The sequence below is a fragment of the Dipteris shenzhenensis genome, chromosome 14 (assembly GCF_047967505.1).
Source record: "Dipteris shenzhenensis isolate YYH24624 ecotype China chromosome 14, Dip_SZ_1.0, whole genome shotgun sequence".
Classification (NCBI taxonomy): Eukaryota; Viridiplantae; Streptophyta; class Polypodiopsida; order Gleicheniales; family Dipteridaceae; genus Dipteris; species Dipteris shenzhenensis.
In genome coordinates this window covers 53,043,855-53,050,259 of record NC_141609.1, presented here as the reverse complement: position 1 = coordinate 53,050,259, position 6,405 = coordinate 53,043,855, and the positions used below count along the sequence as shown (strand labels likewise).

General features: G+C 40.0%; 1 long non-coding RNA gene across 2 annotated transcripts; it reads right to left on the bottom strand.

The window, feature by feature from the left end:
- Positions 1 to 2,098: 2,098 nt before the first annotated feature.
- LOC147894813 (uncharacterized) lies at positions 2,099 to 3,066 on the bottom strand. Of its 2 annotated transcripts, none has more exons than XR_015542064.1 (3): positions 2,888 to 3,066; positions 2,664 to 2,745; positions 2,099 to 2,555 (listed from the first exon to the last, which is right to left on the bottom strand). It is a non-coding gene; the product is annotated as an uncharacterized LOC147894813 (long non-coding RNA). The 2 variants fall into 2 exon arrangements; XR_015542065.1 differs by having other exon boundaries at positions 2,675 to 2,745.
- Between the last annotated feature and the right edge of the window lie 3,339 nt (positions 3,067 to 6,405).

Sequence of the window (6,405 nt, the reverse complement as noted above, 5' to 3'; positions counted from 1 at the left end):
GGGTGATCTAATATACTCTGAACTAGATCTAGACCAACTGTCGAGTGATGAAAAAGCAGTTAATAATTCCTTTTCTTTGTTCGTTTTATGTGTTGGGTGAGATGTGTCCATGTAGAGGCCGATGTACGTGCAAGAAGTGGATTTGTCAGCTTGGCTCAAAAGTGTGTGATACTTTCGTCGAAGTGTGCATGTGATGTGGTGAGCACGTAGAGCATGATAAATCTAATGATTTTTCTTTTTGGAGTGCCCTCAAATTTTTCATGAATCAAGAGATACGGTGGAGGGGCATAAAGGGTGCAAAACGATGATGTGGTAGAGTGAGTCACATGCAAAACTCTGCCTATCGAGAGGTGTGCTAGTGGAGCACTGAATGATGTGGCAACTCTGTTCCCATGCGGTGCCTAGGAAGAGGCTAGTGTGCCTAGTAGGAGACTACCATATGGCAGTGATGTCAGCTGATGATGTGGTTGGGGTGACGTGGCAGATAGGGTCCAAGTGTCAGTGATGATGATGTGTCAGTAGGATAAGGTGCTGACATTGTTGATGATGACATGGTAGATAAGAGCCTTGGTGACATGGAAGGATGAGGTGCTGATGTGGCACCTGCGAGGCTTCGATGAAGTGGTAGGACATGATGACATGCCTAGAGAGCCTCTAGTGACACGTGGCGGATAGGGCTGACACTTGTTAGCCTTCACACCACTCGTTGCTGTGTGGTTACGTTTGAGGGGAAGATATGGTTCCACAACGGAACCTTTGTGATGTCGACGAAAGTTCCCACAAAAAAAAAGATGTCGACGAAAGACTATAGATTCCATCAGGCTCTTCGTTGGCGCAGTGGGTCCTAGAGCCTAATGGCAAGCGTTGGTTGAAGATGGTGGAGCCGGCACGGGTCGGCTATGGAGCAAAGCGTTGGAGGTTGTCCGTCGGTGGTTACCTTAAGTCGCCGCTGCTAGAGCTGCAGTCGATTGGAAGAGCCATTTCTAGCAGGGTCACCGGCCGTCGTTGCTGGATGAAGACATAGTTGGCTGGAGCGTAGATGGTGTTGTGGTGCATCTCCACTTGTTGCCTACTAAGAGCACTCTTGGGATGCTCGTAGCTTGTTTTTGGTCGAGTTGTCAGTCGGTTGTCGCGGCGGCAGTGAAGGTCTGCTGAGCATGGCACCTGTGTAGTCGTTGGAGTTCAGTGAAGTCTGCGCCTTTGATCGGGTGCCTTGTTGCTTCTAGCGAGTCAAGTATGGAGGTTTGGGAGGCGAAGCTCGGTGTCGTAGTACATGATGAACGACTTTGGTAGCCGTTCCACGCTGCTCTCTGATTGCTGTCACGGTGGCGGTGGCGTAGTGATCGAGACAAAGGCAATTGTGCTCTAGGAGGCGGCTGCAAGATTTACAAAAGGAGGAGTCATTGGAGCGTTGGCTTTGGCGTTGCATGCGAGAAATGGTGTTGCACTTGGCGCTTTAGCTACTGCGCCTTTAGAGATGAGAGGCTTACCAAGCTACTATGTAGTTTTGTTGCGTTGCCTGTGAGCCGAGTGCCTTGCATTGCTAGAAGTGTTGAAGGAGCATGCCATATGCACTGTAGAGAGATGTAAATGTCGGAAGCTTTGTTGATGGAGGCGACTGAAGGTAGGGAAGATAGGTCGATTCAATGGAAAGCTGTCCTTTCTCTGTGCACAAGATATTTTATTCTTGTCTCCCTAAGGAGACACTCAAAATCTCAAGAAGAAAATCAGTCAGAATTCCTCGCAAATCTCTCACAATAAGAGATCAAGGAAAAAGAACTGACAAATCTCTTTCCCTCACGGAAATCTCTCAAAACAAATAAGAATTCTCTCACCGGAAGAGAAGTACGGAATGAACAACTCTCAATCTCTCGATCTTTTGTGAACTCTCGAAAGAGATGAACAAAAATCCTATGGACAGAAATTCCATCACTCAACCGAATTGAAAGAATGAACACTCAAGAGAACCTCTCAATCACTCACGCTCTCAAGATCGCAATGCCTCAGCGTAAGGCAAGGGAGCCTCGATACCATGACAAAATATGAAGAGGGGAGAGGAGAAGAGTGGAGATGAGAAGAGAGGGCACTGCCTCTTCAACTCTACACCAAGAGACATCGTCACTACTGGGAGTGCATCAAATCTGGTAAAACCAGTAAAACGTACTCTAGAGACATCAATGCGAAGGACCAAACGCTTGATACAGAAGGGAAACCCAGTTTAACTTCTGTGATAGATCGACTCAGAAGTTCCATCCAAAACTACAGTGCCTTGTGAAAGGCTAGTTCGTTATTGTGTGTGCTTGATCGACTGAAAAGCCTTAACCCAAAACTCTTGCCTTTTAATCCCTCTCTTTTCGAAAACCTTTCGACCTTTATACAGACAAATAGCATAAGGCAGTGTCACTAGAGGCAATGGAAGAGTACTTTTGGGCTAATGATGCGCGTGTACGGATCATCCGGTGTAGCGAGCATGGCTTGAACTATTTGATAACCGTCCTCTTTCAATTGTAGAGCGGAGAATTCCATCAGAGTGTCCCGCAGTTTGTCGTCCCAGTCTGCGCATGCACGGAGAAACATGGGTCTCGGAGGATCTTTATTTTCTTTTAGGCGCGTACTTTGGAGCGCTCGAATGCCCGCATGGTTATGAAAAGATTCAAACACACCGGCTACTCACTCTGATTATTGAACGTGCCATCGACGTATGTGTCCCGCTCCAGTCACAAGAGATCTCCTCACCGCTTCCACCTAGATAAGAATAATTTTAGCCGTGTAACTTTTACAATGAAGACATCAAAAAACCGAAGGCGAGGGCCAAATCTATGGGAAGGCCATTATCAACAACGAGCGGATCCGCCAAGGCATGAAAATCAACCGGGAGAAAGATTACCGCTGCCACAGCAGCTGAGGCAGCTACGATGCAAGACGTGCTTCGAAGAAGCTTTTCTCCAAACACATTTGCCATGTTGAAAAGGTGGGAAGGCGCGAGAGGCTGGCGCTGGAGATTGAAAGGGGGAGACCTGACAGACATGGCGATGAGCCATGCGGATGCCAAGCACCCGCAGTGGAGCTCCATCTTTGACTGGCACAGTGCACAGTACTAGCGGATCTTAGGGATGACGTCACGGCTTCTAGTTACTTTGTCGTTAGAGATCGGGGACCGGGGAAATGCGAATTTCCACGTGTCGTGCGTGTTGGGCAATTTCAATGTCATTAACGTCATTGCTTAGTTAACTCGAGCCAGTTGCGAGTTCAGAGAGGCTGAAATAAGTAACGGGAGTTTTCCATGGAGTTGTGTGGTTGGGGAATTGCATGGTTGCATTTATACAAGGTTTTGTGGTTCGCCCTGCTCGAGTAGAGGTTGCAGACGAGCGAGGAGTTACGTTGAGCGTGTTGTGCGAGGGCGGAGGAGTTCAAGGCGTTGTTTGCTTGCAAGGTGATGATGGTTGGTGTTTGCATTTGGTTCTTCATTTCTGTCGCTTGTTGCTTTTGCATAGCACGAGACTAATGTTTTTCTAGTCTCTCTGAGGCCTTAGAGCTGCCAGGGGGGGGGTCTATTGTTTGATTTGCTAGGAGAACCAATATGTTGCAAAGAGCATATGAGCCCTCTTGATGGGCTTGGTGAGCGCTAGAGCTGGTTCGTGGCTATTCATGGTGTTGCATGTGAGCTGTCCTACGAAGTATTGGTTTGGTGATTTGCGCCGATAGCTTGCGGGTGTGAGATAAGACTAAGGTTGGGTGTATATGATTGAAGCCTCAAGGCGCTACCTGCTACTGATCGCAAGTTTTGATAGTCTGTTTCCATCCTGACGTATGTCCAACCAGACGTTAGTGCTTGCGTGCATCAAAACCTTTTTGGCTCTTATTCTCAACTCTCATTCTGCTCTACTGCATCATTCTTTTGTCTAGGAGTCGCTTTCTAGTCCATCTATGTTTGCCTAAGTGTGCTTTGCCATTTTGTGGTCTCTCTCTTAAAGGCAGCAAACCTGCTTTACATGTTGTTTTTTTATTTGATTATATAATTATTAGTATTGATGTGCATTTTTATAGTCACCATACCCTTTGTGGTAAGCATATAATGCAATCAAGATTAATAGCTTTTGATGTGAATTATTGTCTTACTCTAATGATTGCCTATTAGTGGTAATTGTCCTTACATTAAGGTTACCTATATTAGCTAGTTGTTATGTCTTTCATTAATAATATACACATTTGCTATCTATCTATCTATCTATCTACATATATATCTATATGTATATATATATCTATATATATACATATATATGTATGTATATACATATATATGTATGTATATACATATATATGTATGTATATATGTATATATATGTACATATACATACATATATATATGTATATATATGTACATATACATACATATATATGTATGTATATGTATATATACATACATATGTATGTATACGTATATATACATATATATGTATGTATACGTATATATACATATATATGTATATATACATATATACGTATATATACATATATACATATATACGTATATATACATATATATGTATATATACGTATACATACATATATATGTATATATACGTATACATATATATATATATATATATATATATATATATATATATATGTATATATATGTACATATGTATATATATGTACATATACATACCTATATATATGTATATATATGTACATATATATATGTATATATACATACATATGTATATATACATATATATGTATATATATATATACATATATATATATATATACACACACACACACGCACGCACACACACACACACACTTGCACTTATATTCTTTGCAAATGCGGTTTTACTCTTTTAAGGATGTGTGTTGCGTTAAGCAACTTTAAGGCTCGATGTATTACATAATGTCGTCCATTAATTACTTCCTTATAGTTTATATATTCTCTCCTTATAAGGTGTATAATTTCTTATAGCATTTCATTATTTCTTTTTATAGGTTTAAGCTATCTATATTGGTTATCTGTTAGAGGTATAAAAGTCTTCGTCCATTATTAAAGTTTATATATTCTCTCCTTATAAGGTGTATAATTTTTTATAGCATTCATCATTCTTTTTTATAGGTTTAAGCGATCTATATTGGTTATCCGTTAGAGGTATAAAAGTCTTTGTAATGACACTCTTTCTCTTTCTCTTTATCTTTCTAGGGCCATGCAAGCTATGTATGGGCAAGTAAAATTTGCTTGGTCTTATGAATTTAAAAATTACATAAATTTTATATATTCTCTCCTTTAAGGTGTAAAATTTCTTATAGCATTTCATTATTCTTTTTTATAGGTTTAAGCTATCTATATTTGGTTATCCGTTGGAGGTATATCTAAGACACTCTTTCTCTCTTTCTCTTTCCTTTCTAGGGATATGCAAGCTATGTATGGGCAAGTAAAATTTGCTTGATCTTACGAATTTAAAAATCACATAAAGTAATGTGGATGAGCATTGAAATTCCATCCCCATTGGAATACCATGCTAGATAGGTAATGTGGATGACAGTTACAATTTCATGCTAAGATGAAGAAAGGTCGAGATAAAAATTTGCAAGGTTGATAATATCTCAAATTTGTGAATGGATATTTTATCATATATTTTGGGGGAGAATTCGTAGGAGATTGGTACTTTCCAAGGGGGTTTCTTTTGGGATCATATATTGAATCATGTCGATGCAAAGGTTGCCAATTTGTTTTAGTAGATGCTCTATATGTCTTGCTTGTAGTTTGTTCATGTGATTATTGCTAGTGATATTTCAAGAAAGTATTTTGGCAAAACTTTTTAATGTAAGGGTAGGTAAAGTTTTCTTGGTCTTTTGAATCTAAAGATTACATAACATAATGCGGTTGACAATTGAAGTTCTACTCTCATTGAAATACCATGCTAAAAGGGTAATGTAAGTTACCATTACAATTCCATGCTAATGATGACAAAAGGTTGGGATAAAAGAATGCAAGGCTGATAATGTCTCAAATACATAAATGGATATTTTATTATACATTTCGGGGGAGAATTTCCAAGAGAGTTTCTTTTGGGAACAGATATTGGATTGTGTCGATGCAAAGGTTGGTAGTATGTTTTATTGGATACATTTTGTAAATATATGTGCCATGTGCTTTGGTGTACTCCCATTGAGGCTTGCACTTATATTCTTTGCAAATGCAGTTTTACTCTTTTAAGGATGTGTGTTGCGTTAAGCAACTTTAAGGCTCGATGTATTACATAATGTCGTCCGTTAATTACTTCCTTATAGTTTATATATTCTCTCCTTATAAGGTGTATAATTTCTTATAGCATTTCATTATTCTTTTTTATAGGTTTGAGCTATCTATATTGGTTATCCATTAGAGGTATAAAAGTCTTTGTCCAT